Source organism: Anser anser (assembly GCF_964211835.1).
Source record: "Anser anser genome assembly, contig: HAP1_SCAFFOLD_66, whole genome shotgun sequence".
NCBI lineage: Eukaryota > Metazoa > Chordata > Aves > Anseriformes > Anatidae > Anser > Anser anser.
Genome location: NW_028153466.1, coordinates 618,040 through 640,199, shown reverse-complemented (window position 1 = coordinate 640,199; position 22,160 = coordinate 618,040). Strand labels below are relative to the sequence as shown.

Here is a 22,160-nt window from a genome sequence, read left to right as displayed (position 1 = left end):
GTACGTGAAGGTTTGAACTACATTCTAGTCCTGATCTTTCCAGTCAAAACTGTTTAACAAACAACCCACCAAACAGTAAAACAAACAAGAAAACCCCATGCTTCCTCTCTACATAAAACTTTTCACAATTGTGTTTTCTGCCCACCACCTGGCTTTAAAAAGTATACGAACTTCTTTGAAAGATCATGTTTTTAGTCTGAACTCCAAATGAACAACGTGTAGGGCATGTAAAGAACAAGCACGTCATTAATGAAAGCTTTTCTCTAAAAAGGATAAACTTATTCTTGGGGAAAAGTGTGGAAACAGAAGTTATCTAGGCAATATTCCTACAGGAAAAACGAATAATTTTGCCACACCTCAAAGGAAAAAATAATTGTGCTTAACAGGTAAGAAAATAAAAAAAATCAGAGCAAACCAAAAAATAAATCACAGAATATGCATCCTCGTTTTAATCATTAAGTATTACCTCTGAGCTCTGCTTTGGTGCTTGGCTTTGCACTTTCACAGGCTACACACTTCGTGGCCTCTGCTTTGTTTTGAACCAAGCAGGTCTCCCAATCCCAGCTTCCTTCAGGCTTCTTAAATTTGTCTAAATCCAGAAATTCTCCAGAAGGAGCAGAAAATGCAGATGCACTGCTACTGGTCACAGGTGTTGGACCCTCTGTGAGACAAACAAGACAGTTAACCATCCTGTTTGAACATGAACTATAAAATGAGCATTAACTTTTAAATTTGATTTGTCAAATCCCACAGAAATGTTCAAAACTACTCCGCAACTCCCCCCCCCCACCCCTGAAAAAAATAAAAGCCACCAAAAACCCACAAAGAAACAAACAAAAAAACCAGAGTGGAACTCAAAGCTTCCAAACAACACACAACTCTGTTCAGCACACAAGCTTCTGCTGCTGTTGACCACAGTGTAACCTCCATAAAGAGGCCTGACAGGTGCCTTTTAAAAAAAAAGGTGCCTTTTAAGAGAGAAGCAGAAGATAACGCTTCAAATTCAAAACCGGAAAGACAAGAATGGCTCTTCCCTTCCACGGCACACGCAGAAAACTTTTATCCTAGTATTACTTGCATCGCTCTTCCTCCTGACAAGTGCAACGTAACCGTGCAATTCACTGCACCATGGTCACAGTAAACCCCTCATTTCCAAAATTCCTCCTTGCAATGGCAAGAGCCTCAGACAAAGATGCCGACTGACCGCTCAGAGGTTGGAAGTCCAAGAGAATCAACTCTGTCTGAAATCCATTATCTTACCTCATGAAATTTCAGTCTTACCGCACAGGATGATTACAAAAGCCCGGTCTAGTCCACCTTAATTTGTTTCTTCCAGGATATATTTGCACAGGTGTTTTTCGATGTAATGGCATGTTAAATGACATTTAGAGTCAAAGTTAGAATTAGAATCGTATTTTAAAAACAATACAACCACGCTCAAAATCAATTACGGTCACACACAATGGGAAACAACCCAGTACTGCCCTGAAGAAGTTATCCAGCGGGTCACTCGCTTTCTTGAAGCCTACCACTGACCTTCATAGGCATCTCTCTGCTTTAGCTTAAGACTAGTTAAGACTACACTGTCTTGAAATCTGGCTTCACATCTCCCCTCAATTACATACAAACGGTGAGTAGAGGCATTTTGGACACATTCTGTAATTTTTTTTACTTATTTTTTGAAAGAGAAAAACGCAGTCATTTTTAACTCTTTCTATGGAGTTCTCATTTTCGCCAGTGAAAAATCACTATGTTGTTTTTAAATTAAGTCACTCACTTCAGCCACCTTCCCTCACCAGCTGCAAAGCCGGGGGTATCTGCATTGATCCAGCTCCGTACTAATACATTTCACAATCAGTTCAATTTATGCGACAGGCTGGAACCTGGGCTGAGACCTCTGAAGTGCCTGTAAACCAGTCCTGCAGACAGCCGCTAACCCATCAACCGTACCTGGGAATCGTGTTGCTTAAAATATTCCATATATGCAACGTACTTTTATTCTGTACAAGATTCACAGAGGCTAGGATGGAAACAACAGGAAAAAAAGGACCATACCTGGTTTCTCAGACTGACAGGCTACACATTTGTTATCTTCCGTCTTATTTGGTACAAGGCATATTCCACAGTCCCAAGAGCCTTTCGCCTTCTTAAATTTGTCTCCAAAGCCCAGAGTGGCTGTTGTGTCAGTGCTGCTCGAGGAGGATGTCACTGTCACCGAGCTGTCTGTGACCACTGGTCATGTCAGAGCAGGCATTACTCCCGTTCCAGGTTTTGGTGTCTCACATGCTATACATTTTGTAGCTTCCGGTTTGTTTTGGACAAGACATGTATCGCAATCCCACGTTCCAGGTACTGTTTTGAATTTGTCTCCAAAGCCCAGCATCCCTGCTGGGGGCGCTGCTGGCTTTGAGGTGTCGCATTGACTTGAACTTACTGTCTGTTTCATACTCTCAACTGTTGAGGCTTTAGTAGCTTGACAAGTTACACATTTGTCCTTTATGTCTTTGTTTTGCAGAAAAGGGTCACATGTATCAGATTGCCAGTACGATGCTTGTTTAGAAGTCTCTTTACCTGCAGAAAAAGTTGTTATTGCAGGCCTAGTATAAACCACTGTGCTTGTTGTAGGTTGTGCAGACGTAGAAGAGCGTGTTTTCAACAATCCAAAGTCTAGGAAGCAAGAAAAAAAAGTCTTCCTGTTAGCGCAGCACCTCACTACATGTAACTAAGTGACTTTACTAGAGGGCAAAAATTTCAGCTCAGGTGCCAATGGTTACAACTAGACATTCAGACCGAGCGCAACAGGAAGTCCCCAGAAATCTTATCTAAACGGATGAAATTTCATCTGCTGCACTGGGTCACAACAGAACATTTCGTTAAAGCTTCATTTAACTCTTTGTTTCCAAGCAAGCTTTAAATCAACATTTTCACTGGTCGATACAAGTACAAACAGACAGTAGCTGACTGAAATCTGACAGTCCAACGTGGAATGGAAATAATACAATTTGATTAAGACGCGATGCCCAATCGAATCAAATTTCTAAAGCTCCTCCTTCCGTAGCAGATGACTCAAATCTACTCCAGTAACTGTACAGAAGTTTGTACTCGGAGCAGCAATCCATGCGGTATTTTCCCACAGATGCTGAATATTAATTAAATAATAAAAACTCAAGACAATTGAACAACTGTCTAATTTTCTATAATCTTTTTCAAAATGCATCGGACACAGGACAACTCCTTATTTAAAAGGTGGCAATTTTAACAGGAAAGACAAGCTACTAATACAGAAAGACTAAAGGAAATGCATCTTAAACAGCAGCTCAAGTTGCTTGTAAATCTACCTTGAACATAGTTGTTTTGTGGTTTGTTTGTTGGTTTTTTTTTAGTCAAAAATGAAGTCTTTGAACAATGTGGATTTAGATTCTGCTTCTTTTAAACCGATAAAGAAAGTGAATGTCACTTCACTCAGAGGTCTTTCCTTAAACAAAATGCACAATGTATTTTCTCTCACTTAGCTCTTTCCAGTAGAGAAATGTGCTGCCTTCTTCACAAGTATGTAAGTTAGAAGAAGACTTTTGGGAAAAGATCAAATTCAATAAAGCCCTTTTTCTTAAAAGATATCTCTTCCACAGACACACTTTATGAAACTGTTGAAAACAATTGCAATTGCTTAAAAACAAAATTCAGAAAAGGGTTTTTAACGTAAAACACTCCACTTCTGTTTGCAGTTTAAATTTTAATCCACAGGAGCCATTGTAAGCTAAGGCCCAAAGATTCGCAGCTTTCGCCATGTATTTGGAACTGAAGCTCTTTCCTATTCTTTCTTCACCTGGGCTGAAGGTGGGACAGGAGTGTTGAGTTTTACAAACATTTCCTTTTCAATTCCACAAATTGTATTTACTTAAAATGAAACACCGATTATCTGGCTAATTCTCTTAGTACCTCATTTACAATTACATCCTAACACGTAAAGGAGATGCAACCCATCTGCTTTTCATCTTGCAGTTTTACTTCCAGCAACAAACACCACTTAGAATAGAAGGGGGCAGATGCACCCTAACAAACGCAGCGCTTAATGTAATGCTCTCCTACATTCATATTTATAGCAGATACTCTATTAACCATAAGTCGTGTGTTGGTTTTTTTTTTAATAAAAAATGCTAGCGTATTTTTTGCAGCATCTTTTTAAAAGGAGTTCATTATCTCTCCAGGATTTTTTAGAACGTCTAAGACGCTTCCTTCCTTTAAGACGTGGGCAGTGGTGAAGGGACCACCAGCAAAATCTTTGACCTCCTCTTTCTGTGTGTTGATGTTGGTTGAGGTGGTGGTGTCTTTTGAAACAAAAGAAAACAAAAACAGCTTTCACAATGTGACCTAGTTAGAGCAGATTATACTCACTTTTGTTAGAAACAAGAATTTCCAGCTTTCATGCTTCTCACATAAGAATCTTCACAAATTCTACTTACTTTGCAATGCTTTATGATTACAAGCAAAACAAAAAGCAACAAAACAAAAAAAAAATATAAAAGCAGATCTGTCACTGGAAAAATACTGCAGAAGTCCAACACTGCCTGGAATTGCTAGCATGCGCAGACAGGACAGATTGAAGATTTAATAAAGAAAAAAAGGAAAATCAGCACTTCAGATCTGAAGTGCTAAAGTTTCAGTTACCTAGGGTAAGAAAGGGCGTCACTGGAGTACCACTGGGTCCAGAAAGTTCTGCCGATTTTACAACGGGAACACTAAATGTAAACCCAATCTGCTATGAACAAGAGAGGTTTTTCAGATTCTCAAGCCACAGGAACTCCAATCGAATGCACACACAAAACCAAATCTGAAAGCTGCTCTTCACATTTGTAGCACGCATGCTGAATGACAAATTATAAGCCAGAAGCCTACATACTTTTCTCCATCAAGGCAGATTCTGCTTTAGTGTTCTGCAACAGCCTACTAAATGCCTAAGAAAAAAAGTCAAGCTCCTTTATTATTTTACTTACAGAAGACGTAGGTAGCACTTCTGCCTCAGTAGATTTCACAACTGGAGATGAAAATGCAAACTCAGGACTGCTAACAGTACTTGTTGGTTGTATCTGTATTTTCAAAAGAATTAAAGGTTTATATTTAAGAGCAACAACTACCTGAATTCACTACCCAACAGAAGTCCCGCAGTGACGTCGAAAAACCTGATGTTTGAGTTATTTTGCAGATAAAAGTAATAATAAAACACAGGGAAGTTTCCAAGTGGGTATAGGACAATATCTTCAAAACCAAATTCCAGAAACTGAGAGGAAAAGCTGGAGATGCTACTTAGGTCTAAATGCACGGAAAAGCAAGCCAGGAAGCTGAAGAACGGCAAACTCAGCCCAATGATACTCCAAGAACTTCAGCAAACACCTCAACATGTTAAAGCAGCTGTCTACTTCAAACCGTACAAAAAATATTTCAAGTACTCTGGAACAGATTAATGTTTATTTTATTGCAATAATATGCCAATTATTGCACCCTAGGCTCATTCTATGTGAGGCTTATATGACCACGTTACCTCTAATTTAATAACTTAAATAAAGTTGTGGTTTAACCATTGCAGGCAACTAAGCACCACACAGCCACTCGCTCACTCCCTCCAAATGGAACAGGGAAAAGAACTGGAAGTAAAGAAGTAAAGTTGTTAAATTTGAGGTAGCATTAATGACTCATCGCATGTAATGGCTACCTGGAAAGACAAATGCCATAACCCTGTACATACTCCCCACTCCTTCCCCTTCTTTCCCCCAGCATTTATTGCTGAGCACGATGCTAAATGGTGTGGAATATCCCTTCGGTCCTCTGGGCTCCGCTGTCCTGGCTGAGTGCCCTCCCAGCCTCTTGTGCATCCCCGACCTCCTCGCTGGCAGGGCAGCGTGAGACACAGAAAAGGACTTGTCACTGTGTAAGCACTGCTCAGCAACAGCTAAAACACCAGTGCCTTACCAACACTGTTTTGCTCACAAATCTGCAACACAGCATCATCTACTACGAAGAAAATTAACTCTACCCCTGCCAAAACCACTATAAATAACTTGGCATAAAGTCCACACCCCCCTTCCCCCGCAGACTTCCACAGCATTTGAAGCAGTTATACAATCACGTTAAATGGGAGTTGGCAGGCTCTAAGACTGAGAGAAGCAGAATCAAAACATTTATGCCTTTTTCCCCAAACTGGCATACAACCCCAATTCATTCAGCTGCGTAGAAACTAATATTTGTTAGTTTCATGAGCACCACAGAAAAAGTCAACTCGCAATAAAGCAGTATACTCATTGTAAACATTATTTATAGCATAAAGATTTACCTTGCCCGCCGCCATCGCTGCTGCATCTGCCATGCCTGCCGCCTCCGTTGAATTTGCCACGCTTGTCGTTGCCGCTGTTGACCTTGATATGTCCTTTGTCATCAGCAGGTATGGCATGCCCGCCGCCATTATTGGACATGTCAAGCCTGAGGGCACTGTTGAACACGTTATGCCTGACGTCGCCGTTGTATAAATCATGTCCTCCACCTCCTCCTCTGATAGATCTGTCAAGTCCTCCACCTCCGATGGATCTGTCATGCCCTCCACCTCTGATGGATCTGTCATGCCCTCCACCTCTGATGGATTTGCCATGCCCGTCGCAGCTGCTGGAGTTGCCGTGCTCATTGCTGCTGTTGAAACAGCGCTCGGTGACGCTGAGACAGCGCTACTACCAATGAAACTAGAATTGAACTGAGGCAGCGATGCAGCACTGATGGGTAGGGGTATGTTCGGTAGCACTGGTTCCTCCACTTCCTAAAGTTGCAAATTTTAATTTTTCTTATACAAGACATACTACTTTCTCACCCCATCCCACCCAATTTATTAACAAAATTAAATAGAACAAAAATCCATACAAATTAAGAGAAAGCAAGTTTCCAGAAGAAATCCCGATCTCCCCACCTCTGTCTACCACGTCATTTTAATTTATGGCAGGCCTGCTTCCACATTATACTCTATTCAACAACTGTACAGCAAGAACACTGAAAGTTAACTCAAAACCTGTGCAGAACAGAGACGCACAGATCACATTTTTTTTCTTTCTTTTCTATACTTTAGTCATCAAAGCTCTGGAGAAGCATCATCCTTTCTAACTACCCTCGCATGGCTTCAATTAAGAGTACACTCTCAAGACAAGTGAGAAAGTGTTCCTCTTGCAAAATTAGGCGGGATAGCTGCCAAAGTTTCTAAAGTCACTACAGCAGTGAACGTGGAAAAAGGTAATGTTTAAAGAAGCAGGTAGGTTCAACAACCAAACTAAACACAAAAAGCACCAAAGAAAGTCAGACTAGCAGCACTGAAGATTGTGTTCTGGTAAATACAGTCTATACCATGTATCAGGATGCAAATATAAAAATCAGAAAACAGCCTCTTAACAACTTCAATTTTCATCCCTGCCACTTACTTTATTTGATTACTAAGATTGGATGAGTTATGTTTTAAATGGCATAGGAAATCTGACCAAAATTTGTACAGTACTATCATGATCTACTTAGAAATGACTAGGAAGGGATGTAAGTTGGTACTACTGATATTCAGTGCATCCTGTAGCTTACATCTGTTTCACAGTTTTGATTTGAAAAGTTTATGGAACTTTTGATATTTGGACCATTATTTTATTTGCGTTACAGGAATAAACAACAGTGTTTATGATTTCTTTATATTGCATCATCCAGAAGTCCCATTTAATGATTTGAAACTTAAATTAACTTAAATACTTAATATTAACTTAATATTAATTAAATACTTAATGTTAACGTAAATACTTAAATTAACTTACAGGCAGCTTATATAACATCCAATAAAAGAAAAAATAATCTGAATATTCATGGTCATAGTTTTATGGAATAGATTTTTCCTATTAAAATGAGAAAAAAACTCTCTCACAATGAGTTTGGTGAGTATCAAAAACTGAGTCATCGTTAGCAGACATGCAGAATGCTCTCTTCTACTACTCTTTTTCACACTCTTGGCCTGTATCTTTCTGTATGACTTAAATATGAAACCAAAAATTAAGCTTTTTTTTTCTTTTTATACTTGGCACTCGTTTCAAGTATCATTCCTGTAGAAAAACTATACAAACCTTCACCAAAACATTACTTCTCTTCTTAGGACTCATTCATTCAATTGCTAACGAGAAATGTTATAGTTTGAAGAATCTCCAAGGTAAGAGAATTAAAAATTTCAAAATTACATAAGCAAAGTTCAGGTATTCAAACACAGGAAGTCAATTGGAGCCTGCTCTGAAACCCACAAGAAAACAAAAACAATGCAAAAATAAAGCGGTATTGTTATAATTTACTATGATGCAATAAAACTGACACACTTAGCTAGTTACTTCAGTAAGCTCAGTGACAGCAATTAATTTAAGAGTCACTTACCTGTTCTTGTACAGCTCTTGATAAATAGTGTATTCCTCTTTCCCTTCTCATTTTGCCACCTCCGCTACTCACTCCTGAAGACAGACCATTGGACGCAGCAGTACTGAATTTGTAGCTGGTCACATTGCTAGCACACGACAGTACAGAAGTTGGGGGAAACAAGAGAAAAAAAAATTACCAGCCAAATTTTTTTTTCAAGATATTAGAGCTGTTATTAGTCCTAGAATTGAAACCTGCTGATCAGAAAAAAACTAAAGCTGTCTCACAAGTTGCTAAACGCTGGTAAATACTTGATGTTCTAAATAGGAAAAACTTTATTAACAGCAGCAATGAAAAGGACATACATAAGTGCACCGTTCACACGGGAACAATGACTAAGCCAGAAGACCTGAAATAGAAGAGCTGATTTAGATTGTTATTTTCCAGTGCTTCCTTTAAATAGGACTGGTTCTCTGATTCTGCGATGCACGTGTATCTTTTGCAGGGATATAAAAGAACAGCTCACAAAAATACAGAAAGAGTGCACATATGCACACATACACATGGGAAACACTGCCAACAGCTCTGATAGAATAGGGACGCCTTAGACTTGTGTGGCAAGGTAATATGGCCTAAGCTTCAGAAGCAGCTCTGGCTTTCATGTGGCCATCAGCAGGAACAGCAGAGGTGTTTGGGTATGCCAACATTCCAGAAGTCTTTTCAGACATGAATACAGATCCCTTTTGTAAGGCATACAAAGGCGTTTTTCTGGTACTTAAAAAAGCCTAGCTCAAAACCAGAAAGATATCCTAATCCAAGAGCAAATGGGGAAAAAATAACCCAAACCAGAAGTGGAATAGGGAATAACTCTAACAAAAGTACTATGGCAAGAAAATGAAGTATGCCTGGAAAAACCGTGACATCAAAGCTTATCTTGCAGCCAATCAGTCAGTCAGTACAGAAGTGCATTAGATCGCACTGGAAGACACCAGGTCAAACTCCCACAATACTGAGGAGGAGAACTGGTCTAAACTTGTCAAATACTTGACAACAGCCTGCTTAGCACTGTAACTGCATAGAGGAAGACAGATCCCTAAGGCAGATGCTCAGACTTTTCTCTAATCCAAACTGTCAATCCATTAGAATTCTGAAAAAAGTCTTACATCAAAATAGATCTTCATTCAGACAACTATCGCTTGCCCATAACAGCCCATATTCCTCTTTCTGTTAACACCTGTGAGCTTCAAGGGGGCAAAGACAATTGTCAGCCTTCAAGCAAGTCTAATCTACAATTGGACTCAGGTTTAAAATATATACACACACACACACACACATAGATATATAGCATTGGTGGGCCAGAGATTTACTGAGTATTCCAACTCAACTGTCCAAAGGGACTCTTGCCAGCAGATCAGTGTGGTGCTCCTGCTCCAGAACATGGCACCCAACAGAGACCAGCATCACAAAAAACACTACCACCACTACCTACTCTACAAACAAAAGGTAGGGCACTGCAATAAACTTTGTGAACGAAATCAAAAGCAGTATGAGTTTGCTCTATCTCCTTCCTAAATGGAGAAGTAGAAAGGAGTTCTAACAGAGACAATTTAGAACAGTTTGAAAAAAACATAATTACAACCCAGCACCTGATTGCACCTGTACCAGAACCTTAAAGCCAGTCGCTTCCACCCCTAAAAAGGTGGTTGTTGTGAAGTCCAACTTTTAGATGCCAAAACAAAGTGTTGAGTTCTTTCTGCAAGCCAAAGAATGCCCATGGTCACATAAGAATTGCTTGGCAGATGAGCATAGAGTCAACAAAATTCCCTGCTACTGTTCTTTGAAAAGAGCGACCCCCTAAAAACCGAGTGCAAAGTCTCTTAACTCAAGCATTATTACCCAAAACACCATTTGCCCAGAAGGAAGAGCCATCAATATTATCTGGAGGATAACTCATTTGACCTAAACCAAGAAAGCAGTATAACACAAAGCAGTCTCCTCAAGAAGAAATTCAATTAATTCTGCTGGATTTTTTTTATTTTAGAGATGAGTTAGCATTTGGCCTCAAATGATTCTAAAGAACACATGGTCTTCATGTGAACTCAAAGCAGACAATTAACTTCATCATGAAAGGAGTATTAAAAAAAAGAATAATAAATCATAAATCTTCCTCCATGTTTTTGCTTAAAAAATAAAGAAAAAAACACATCAATAAACATCCTCCTGAACTGTAACTCACTTCCCCTACTTCACCTTCTAAAGAATACTTCAGAAAGAATCATCCCATTAGGACAGAGCTTTCAAACTGCAAGCAATTAAATAGCTAAAACTAATAGCTTTTCCCCTAGGGAACATTAGGAGGGACAAATTATTTTGTTATAAGTAAACTGAGTTATAAACCATGAAATATCTGTCAAAGCAAAATTTGTAACGCTACAGATTTAGTTAAACTACAAAATGAGCCATATTTCCTGTAGAAGGAAAAAATTAGGCCTCCAATAGCAAAGATCCTTTCTGTGGATACAGAAAACGTGCCTCATTTCCCATCTTTGTATCCTACTCAGAAGATAAACTTGGGATAAAAAGTGGTGTATCAGTACTTTTATTCTTGCTCATCTTCCTTCCGTTCATAAAAACAACAATTTTCTCAAAGTTATATTGATCTTCAAACACAATCCAGACTTTGCAGCTCCCTCAAAATACAAAATTTTCATTGGATTTCCCATTCCTTTTACTGAGAACTGTCACCACCTTTCAGGTGCAGACTGTACTGAAAAAGGAGATGTCTTTCTTCCTTCAAGTAAGTTTTAAATTAATAGATGTCATACCTTTCAGATGGTTCTGCTCGCTGTTCTGCAGGCAAAGTCTTCTCTCTCATCCCCTGCAAGTTAAGTTTAGTTCAAGACTTAGCTGAATATGTACAGAATACACAAAGTACCAACAACCACTTCATGTGGTTTTTTGTGGTTTTTATTTTATTTATTTATTTTTAATTTTATAGCACTGAATACACCTCACCTACTTAACGTTGTTCCCTAATTCAGCATTGTGGGTACAGTTCAGTTAAATTTTGGGGCTAAAGTAAGCACACTGCTTCACTCAGCATTGAGGACAAACTGATAGAACACTAAATCAAATTTGTCAAATCCTCTAACAAAGAAAGTAATTATTTTAAACAAAATGACAAAAATTGTGTGTGTGGGGGGGAGAGTTTTCATCAAAACTTGTGTTTACCAACCCCGTAAAAGGGACATACTTTTCTGTTTTCTGTCATTTATGAACAAACAAGGAAAAAAAAAACCTCTACCCCCCTAAAAACTAAGCAGTTGCTGCTACATTCATTTTAGAACTTTACCAAATGGAGATTGTGCTGGCTAAACAATACAGAGATTGAAAGAGTTAAAAGCAATAAGCAACCAGTATTACTGTCCACTTTGATTTCCAGCCTAAGAAGCCCATACACTTAACACGTGGTCATTTGTACACTCAGACTGATACTGGAAACACAGATGTTTTCGCAGAAAGAGATGCCCATTTAATTTTATGGAAAATTTATTAGACTCCATCTACTCCAAAGCAATCAAAACCGATAACTCAGCACATTGTCAGAACTCTCACTTGGAGCACATAGCTCACCTGGAATAGTTTACACAGAACACGAGCATGTTTCATCAGTGACAGCTTTGTGTACATGAGAATATAAAAGGAAAACATTTCTGTCTTTTAATATTCTTTCACTGAGAACAGGATGACTCAATAGCACATCATGACATCGTGAAAACAACCACAAGACACTGAGTGTTCCAAAAACAGAATTAAATCCATAAAAGCTCAATCTATTTCACAATGGTTCCCACTGCCTTAAAGCTCGCCTCAAACATACTATCAGTACTTTTTGCAAAGATAGGATAACAATTGGTTTGAGAAACATTCCAAGACTGGAAAAAAAAAACAGGCACATAAGGACTCAAAAATGTACTCACTTGGTACTTTGTGTCTACTCTCTGGCAAATTTTGCTGGACTGAGTAGTTGAAGTCGGTGATGGTTCAGAATACCGCGTATAACGCATCGGCTGACGGTTTACCGTTGGTGTCACAAGTCTCTTAACAGGTGGAGGCTGGAATGCATTCTGGGATTCCAGCTTTGAAAGGGAAACAGCAATCAATTTATCCTTACGTCCACCCAAATTAATTCCAATATTTATTGATGAAAACAAATTACAGAACTATAAACCTCCCCCCATCGGTCTTGGCACTCAGTGAATACGATTTGAAAATTCTGAAGACCGTTCAACTTGTAGAGGGAAATCACCAGAAAACCAGTAACGAAATCCATAAAGCTATATATAAGTAGCCAAAGTCTGACTGAATTCCATTTCAAAATTTGGCAGTTAGCTTCATAGACAAAATAATTCATGCTACCATAATTAAAATAACCCATGTTCCTAGAATATGCTCCTATCTTTTCCTCTGCCCACACTGTGATTTTTTTTTTTCAGTAGCTTAATTCATTAATTTAACATTCGAAGTGTTAAGCAACTAATTATACAGGCTTCTGGGCTTCACATCCCCTACATTTTCCCTCTTCAAAGTTACACAAACAATAGAACACACTCAAAAAAACCAACTTGTCAGTCTTACAATAATCTCATTCATTAAAATATGATCCAATGCTTTACATGTGCATTAGATGCACTTCACGTAGTGGGTTTGACTTCCCTTTTCAAAGCATTTTCACAGACCAGAGTTAATTTTTAACACAGACCACTGCGTGTTCTGCAAAACTGACTTAACTGAACTGTCAGACAGAAAACAAACCCTAAAGGCTACAAGATTTACCGATGGCTCCGCCTGCGGTCTTAAGGATCAGAAAATACAGTCTTAGGAAGCATGCTATTGTTCAAATCAATACCAACAGGAAATTTTTGTTTACGCTGCAGCTTTAATTTCACAGTATCTCCCAGCTCTTAGTAATAGAATTCACGCTCTCTCTAAAGTATATAAAAATACATCTTTCTAAAAAATATTACATTCAGTTTGAAACCTTGAATAAGACATGTTTTATGTAAGTTCACAAATCTACTTCGAGTGAACGATGGTTCATTGCTGGTTTTAAAGGTAAAAAAGAAAAATATTAATTCCCCCAGTTAGGCATTCAATACACCAAGAGCTATTCTGCCTGGTACAGCTCCTTGAAATAAGAAAAATACCACATCACTGCTACCCACTGCAGAAGTTTAGCCTGAGTGCACAAGTGTTCCGTCAACCGCATGTTCACTTTAGCAGGAAAACACACGATCGTCTCCTCAGCAAATAATTGCTTCTCATCACGGGCTACCCTTCTCCCGCCACCATTATGAATTCTAGTATTATGAATAGACAATCTATCTCCTTTCACCCACTGACAGCTGCGTGCAACATTCATTTAGTGGCTGACAATTTCAGGCTCTCTGTTGCAAATCTGGCAGATCTTTCTTAATGCCTTATCACAGGTGTATTGCTATAATATAACTGAGAATTCACACCAGATTTGGTTTTAGTTATTTGGATAATATTTATGATATACTTCACTTCTCCATGCCCTTGTAATTTGGCAGATGGTGAAAAGATGGTCCAGGAAATCTGAGATGTTTGTAAACTCTGAAGTGATTGTAAACTTAATTATACATCCATCCAATCAAGGAATTAGCACAGAAACTTCTTGAGACACTGTCCCTTTGCTCATTAGAACAGAAGATGAAAAGTTTGCACATCTTGTTATTTCCTTCAGTCACCTGATCTTCAAGTGGTCATCTAAGGGTTTTGTAATTTAATAAGCCCAAGGATACCCCTAACTAAAGTCATCAAAAAAAGATGACTAGTTTTCATTTTTTAAAGAAAATGAAAGGAAATCATGCTTTACCACAGCATTATCACCAGTTCTGTGCTACCTCCAAATAGGAATTTAGGAGCGTAAGATTTATAGCGTCGGAAAAGAAAAAGAAAAAAAAAAACCTCTACCCCCCTAAAAACTAAGCAGTTGCTGCTACATTCATTTTAGAACTTTACCAAATGGAGATTGTGCTGGCTAAACAATACAGAGATTGAAAGAGTTAAAAGCAATAAGCAACCAGTATTACTGTCCACTTTGATTTCCAGCCTAAGAAGCCCATACACTTAACAAGTGGTCATTTGTACACTCAGACTGATACTGGAAACACAGATGTTTTCGCAGAAAGAGATGCCCATTTAATTTTATGGAAAATTTATCAGACTCCAACGATGGTTCATCGCTGGTTTTAAAGGTAAAAATGAAAAATATTAATTCCCCCAGTTAGGCATTTAATACACCAAGAGCTATTCTGCCTGGTACAGTTTTGCAATTTAATGATACCCCTAACTAAAGTCATCAAAAAAAGATGACTAGTTTTCATTTTTTAAACAAAATGAAAGGAAATCATGCTTTACCACAGCATTATCACCAGTTCTGTGCTACCTCCAAATAGGAATTTAGGAGCGTAAGATTTATAGCGTCGGAAATTAACAATTTTCCTCCTCTTTACTTTGAATGGTGATAAAAAGCACAAAAACTAGTTTTCTGTGCCCGAATGAACACGGAAGTCTGTACAAAGTCTATATGACCACTCAATCAGTATTTTTCTATTTGTGATCATTTCTTTAAGAGCAAACTTGCCTCAACAGGAATTTTAATATGCAGCTTCACCCCAAGTTGGGGGACAAGATAAAACGACTTGGTGTGTTCTAGAGTTGTTGCTCTCAACTTACAAAGATAACATAATTCTTAACCTGAGTAATCTTCACAGCCCATCATCTACTGTGGATACATGCCAATATTAACTTGATTTGATGTCTATGTTGTCACTGAGGTTTGAGAAAATTTTTCTAATAGTGATAAAGCATTGAAAAAGTTATCTACCTCAGCTTAAGACATTATTGGTTCTTACCTTTCTTCGTTTGGACTGGAAGTCAGTAATATCCAGTTTATCTATGTCCGGAGGCTGAGGAAAAAACAAAGCATAACTATTAGAGGGCAATTTTTTTCTCCTGAGAGAGAGGGTTCCCTGCAACAAAAATGTGGGGGTTCATGGTCAACTTACACAACACAGCAGCAAAACAGATGCCATTCTTTTAGCATCCTGTTGAAGAAACAGCGCAATAAATTAAACCGGCCACAACGTAAGGAAGAATAATTTTATCTTTATGCTTTGATGGCACATTTACTAAGTTTTATAAACACATGAAGCAAAAACAGATTAAAAGAAGTGCTATTTACCAACAAAGGGCTTGACAGCTTCTCCATTGCCTCCAAGATGCGCCGTGCTGAGGTACTTAACGTAGCGCGGGACCACACAGTTTCTTGTCCAGCTTTCGCTCTCTTTTGTGCCTGAAAAATTAGCATTTTAAGTGTTACAATGGTCAATTCTGAGCTAAAGAGGCATGTATTTTACGTCCCAAGGCTACACTGATGATACAATCAATATATTCTGATGACAGAGAAAAATGCAGTCACTGGGATTTTAAGCCATAAAGAAGAGAATACATTCGGAGTTTAATGAAGTTTACCTTGGGCCTCAGTGCATCTTGCACGTGCTTGTTGCACGAGCAATAAAAGAACTCCGTACTTGTAAAAGGTCAAGACGGATGATGCTAGGACTGCTAAGGCCTCCGAAGCAGTAATCAGGGAAACAGAACTCAAGAAAAGGCTTGTGGTACAGAAAGCATTTTCAGTAACAACACAGACCTCAGAGTTTCACGATGGTCTAAGTGTACCATCTTAAAATCAGTGTATACAATCATAACCAGGAACTAGTTTTACTTCTCTCTTGCTTCCTCCCTTCCCCCAAGATTAAAGTTGGCTGCAAATCTTTGTCTTAAAAGATAAAGATCTGATTTAAACTGTAACAGATCTAAACATTACACTGAAAAAGTAAACTGTTTATTTGCACCACCCAACTTCAAATATCAGTCGAAAACTTCCTTTGGTGTGACTTTTTTTCTTCCCAGGTTAAACCCCTCATATAACCACACTGTGCTTATCACACGATGTGAAGACAGGAAGCAGACCACGCAGCATGTAAAAACACAAGTGAGACTCACAGAACCACAGAATGGTTAAGGTTGGAAGTGACCTCTAGAGATCGCCTGGTCTACCCCCCCGCTCAAGCAGGGCCACCCCGAGCAGGTTGCCCAGGACCATGTCAAGTCAGCTCTTGAAGACCTCCAAAGAGGGAGACTCCACAGCCTCTCCGGGCAACCCGTGCCAGGGCTCCATCAGCCGCACAGTGCAAAAGCATTTCCTGATGCTCAGACAGAGCCTCACGTTTCAGTTTGTGCCTGTTGCCTCTTGACCTGGCACTGGGCACCGCTGAAAACACAATGGCTCTCTATGCTCTTTGCACCATCCATTCAGGTATTTATATACACCAATAAGATCCCCCCTGAACCTCATCTCCTCCATACTAAACAGGCCCAGCAGTCCCTGCCTCTCCTCAGAGGAGAGGTGCTCCCAGTCCCTTGATCTTCTTGGTGGCCCTTCGCTGGACTCTCTAGTACCTTGCTGTCATTCACAGCAAGCAGCAAGAAGCAAGCTACTCTCTCCTTTAAAAGCCTAGTATTTTGGTTCCTCTTTTTACCATAATGCAGTAATATTGTAAAAAACAAAAATAGCCGACCAAAGAGGGTTCCCAGCTTTGCACCACAAGGTTTCAAGGTTTCCCGTAAGTGAGGTACTTGTACTGCCCTTTTTCCGTTGCACAAATGGACTGTCAGAACAGAGCCAGCAAACCCGCGTTTTCATTTTCTTAAAATTCCTTTTGATTTATCGATAAAAGTCACTTTCATTTAAATACATTCCTACCAAACCTGATTTGACTTTCCTTTTCGATTCAGCTCTAGCTAATCAGAGTTGTCAGCAGTTTTTATTTGCTATTTCCAAGAACTCTTGGGGGCAAATAACTCTCTCCAAGAACTATATGAATCGTTCAAAACAGAAAGCATGTTACTGCTTATCTTGGGACTGCATTTAGTCCTGCATGCCTCTGTGTACCAGAAGAACAAAGGATCAGCAAAGTTGATTTTAGATATTTTCAAAGACTGCAGGTTTATACAACATATCCATAGCATGAATGTAGGCATGCTTGGAAAAGAAGATCCACAGATAAATATTAGCCAGGTTTGACTACTACATTTGACTACTAATACTACACTACTTTTGTCATACCCGATAAGGTTCCGTTCTTCGCTGCCTTGATCTTACAGCTGCACCACCATAGGCCGTCTTTCCGGGGTAAAATGGAGAAAACCCAAGCTGGTTTTGCTTAAAAACAGATGTGCTTCCACGTGCCTACGGAAACACAGTACGATAGGTGGATAGAAAAACAGGTACACATTCAAACTGATTAAAAGAAATACTGTGCAGTACTTACAGGACACAGTCCTCCAAAAGCAGATAAACCGAATGCGGGTTTCTTAGAGCTAGCTGCAGAATGCTGCGAGAGGGAATGAGTTCTTTCAGCTCCTGCGGGCAAGAGCAGTGATGATGAAGTATTTTTTAAAACTGCAACATCTGCCAAAATGACGTATGCTAGATGTAAATGCCTCTCGTACGTACAGAACTTTAACAATAAAGATCACACTAATTCAAGTTCTTCAATACAGAAAAATAAGCATGACTTCAGCTTCCTTAAATAGATCAACTTCACGTACAGACTGAAAACCAAGTATCACCTACAAACTTGAAAACTGTTCACAGAGCTGCAAGTAGTTTTCAGCAATCTTACCAAGTTAATACTGTGCTTCCAATGCAGATATTTTTTTCCTTCAGGCTAAGATAAAAGAGGACCGCATAAACATCAGTGCATTTGTACGGACAAAGCTTTTTTCTGTGTTGGTAAAAGGCTGGAGGCCAGCACAGATCATAATCGCACAGGTTTTAAACCTGGAAGATTCCCCAAAGGCTGCTCTAAGAGTTAACGATCTTCTGCCCATGTATGTTTTACGAAGACACACCAGAAAGTTCTAGTGCACTCAGGTTATATTGCTAAAGCCCAGCAACTCTACTCTACTACTCAGCTGTACAAAAGTTCTCTGGAAAACCTGCTGAGCACACGTCAGTCCCTGTCTATATGGGGGACTAGAAAAAGCTGCAAACCTGCTGTTCGCCCTTTCAGCGAGAAGACCTACGTACCAACCTACATCGACACGATGCTTATTTTTTATTTTAAAATGGTGTGCTTTCCTCAATGAATTTGGCAAAAGACATGAAAAGTATTGACAGCTGAAGCCTTCTACCAAGAAAGGTCAAAAAACAGCCTATAGCTTATGACAGAGTAGTTTCTTTATCTTCTCTTGCTGAAACACAGGAAAACATCTCGTGTTCCTATTTGTCACCTGCACTTATTCACATTTAACCAGCTGTCTGTTAGATATTCTGAGTCACTCTTCCTTCTAGACAATCAGCCTAGTTGTCAAGTTACGGCAAGTCAGCCTGATTTCCTACCGTCCCAGTTCAAAATTTACATATAACCTAGCTGAATGTGTATATTTCAGCATTGACTCTTTCTAACATCAGGGTATCATAAACGTATTCCAAAGCACGCTTCTATTAAAAAGGTGATAGGATTATATACTTCTAAAACACTAAAAATTCAATTTAATTCTCGCATCCAAAGTTGACATTCACCTATTTTATTTACTAAGGTGATGTGGAATATTAAAGAACGCAAGGTACTTCACATTAAAAAAAAAGTCAATTAAACAGAGAACACAAAAATCACCTTCATCAGATGCTCTAGAGGAGGAATCACTGGTTGTTGAGATGTTATCATCGTCTTGTTGAGAGGTAGAATCTTCTATTTCTTTTATCAAGGACAGCCTAGGACTGCCAATGCCAAATACAGAAGATGTCGAGGGCTGACAAGGTGGGACAGGAGAATCCAGCGTGGTATAATTCAGACGGCTCCGATGAAGAGAGGGCCTTGTTAACACAACTGGGAAGTTCAGTGCTGATCTACTTGTGGATGGTTCTAGACAAGAACAGGGAGATAATTAGCTTTGCTATAGACAAGCTCACAGAAGCCAAAACCTGTTTCCTATCGACAGCCATGCTATTGCCAAGTTCTAAGCGCAAAAAGAGAGAAGCCAAATTTAACTTCTTCCTCACCCAGATACGGTTGCATCTAACTGTCTGGCTACAACAACAACACTGCTTGCGATACACAGTATTAATGTTGCATCCAGAAGTAGTTAACTATGAGGATTTACAACACCACATTCTGACCCCGTGCTCAAATGCTCTAACGCTGACTTGGCCGTTCACTAAATCAAACATATATACTCCTTCTCCCATGTACAGCTTGCAATAAGCTTTACAAAATTTGAGATTACACGGTAAATTACAGATAACACTGCAGCTTCCATAATATTGGAACAAAGGTTACATTAATCTGAATACACAACATGAAAATGAACGTTTGCAGTACTTTTTTCCCAAGTTCTTCCATATCAGCTCACGTTAGAGGCAAAACATCATCTCCTACCCATTAACTATTGGGATTTTGACCCAAGGGACAAGGATGTTGACCCAAGTAACCAGATGAGCATTTTTCCCTCTTGAAGCAAAGGGTCTGCAAACAATGCCAGTGGCCTGGAATAGGTGGCCTTGAAGTCTATCTTGCTAAATGAATGGAACTATTCATGGGTATTTTGCCTGATGAAAGCCTACTGTCTCTCCCAGGAATCTGGGCAATTCAAATGACTTTGAGCCACTATCCTCTTGATACTTGAACTGAAGCTTAAACTAGTTAGTTCAATCTTCATAACCACTGCAGTACCACTAATTAGCTCTCCAAACCATGAGCAGATTTTTAGGACAGCACCGTTTGAGATACAGAAAGTTCTTCAGGCGGAAGGCCACCCAATATAGGCTCCAGCACACTGATACCTCAGAACTGAAGAAACACATTGGTTTCAAAATGTAGTAATAATTAAAAAAAATAATCTTATTCTTAAGCATAGTAAGCAACACCCACGGACAGCAACATAAGCTGCAAAAGGTTCCAGGGTGTCCACCTGCTCCTGATCTCCTGGAGTTAGCAAGCTTGCAGTGCAGCTGTTCTTAATGAAAGCTCCTTTCACGCAGTTACATAGGAAAGCCAACATGTGTTCCTCAGTCACGAAGACCTTCTCTATTCTTTTCTCCAAACTCATTCCCAAGCTACAGCTACACAGAAAGCCATCAATCTCCTTGTTTACAATTAGATGAGATTGGAGGCAAAGATATTTCCTCCTTATTTTTTGATTCTGCCAACAACAGAAGCAACTGACTTTCCACATTATCTATGGTTACCTACGCACGCTCAGACAAAACTTCTTTACTTATTAAAAGCTGACTTCCCCAAAACAGCTAATTTAAGAGAAACTCAAATAAGAATAGATGCAAATTTATACAACAGGACTACAGGAACAGTGAGAGGCACTGGATATAAGACAAATTAATCTTTCATGAGGTAAAGGAGTTGCAAACCTCGTTGCCAACGGTCCAAATACCTTTTCAAAGACACCCCCTCCCCCCGCGTAGACCTTAAAGTTATTGAATATTTTAAGGATAATAATCTCATAAACCACATCCGTGCACAAGTTCCCCAGTTCACCATCAAGTTAACGAGGAACTTTACTAAATTGATCAAAGCCCAAAACAAAAACAAAACAAAACAAAACAAACAAAGTCGGGACACGAGACGGAATTTTCCTCTGCCATTCTAGCATCTAGTCTTTTGTTTCGAAGACTGCAAAACAAATTAATTTTTTTAATTGCCTTAGGCAATTAGACAGATTTTCATTCCATATCTTTTAAAAGATGGAAAATGCAACCCAGCACACTTGCAAATGACTTATTTTCAGCATTTAGCACCTGGCTAATAGAGTACCTAAAGTTAACTGATGCCTTCCAAGAGCATAAGATGTATGCTTCGTAACTGTGTATACAGTTTAAAGCTAAGACGGTTTCACAAACAGTTGTTTTGACTTTTTTTGGGTTTTTTTCATTCTGTCAAAACCCTCATTCCAATTTCCTTTTGAAATTCAGATTCAAAACTAGAAATCAGTGAATAAATACAGATGGCCAGAATTCCAAATGATTTTTCACATACCTCGTCTACTAATTCCTGCTGGTTCAGGCGTGAATCTCTCATCGATTATGGTATCTTCATCTGAATAATCGTGGTGATAGTTTACCGGAGTCTCCTCCTGGTTTGCAGATTCATTTCTGTCTACACACTCCTCCTCACGCTTATTGAAATACTTCTGCAGCCAGGCCGGTACAATATTTTTCACAGTTTCTGTCATTCTGCTAATTAATCCCTGCTTGAAAGAAAAAACACTTGTTTAATTACAGAAACGCAGTCAACAGCATATGCTGGGATACCACCTTCCACGGACCTTGAAGACAGATATTATACAGCAAATATTCAGAAGACGACGACGAGGTTGATCCCTGGCATAGGATCGCTACACTTCTGGTAAACCTAAATTCACCTAAGATTGATTTACAACTACCTATCACTTTCTGCACTTCCAAGTGACCTTGGCAAGGTTCAAAGTTTTGAAACCTCTGCCAAAATTCACCAGCAGGTCGTCAATCTGCAAGGCTATCAGGAAACTCTACGCCTGAACAGCTCCTGACCTACAGACTTGTTCCAGGACTCTTCCTCTTCGCACCCTCCCGTGAAAACCAACTAAACCAGAAGTTCAGCAATTAT

General features: G+C 39.2%; 1 pseudogene across 1 annotated transcript; it reads right to left on the bottom strand.

Moving 5' to 3' along the window:
- Positions 1-455: 455 nt before the first annotated feature.
- LOC310892105 (nuclear pore complex protein Nup153-like) lies at positions 456-21,814 on the bottom strand (annotated as a pseudogene). The gene is made up of 8 exons: positions 21,803-21,814; positions 21,552-21,762; positions 19,179-19,427; positions 17,829-17,968; positions 17,624-17,746; positions 15,692-15,787; positions 2,056-2,629; positions 456-661 (listed from the first exon to the last, which is right to left on the bottom strand). The product of its transcript is annotated as a nuclear pore complex protein Nup153-like (transcript).
- Between the last annotated feature and the right edge of the window lie 346 nt (positions 21,815-22,160).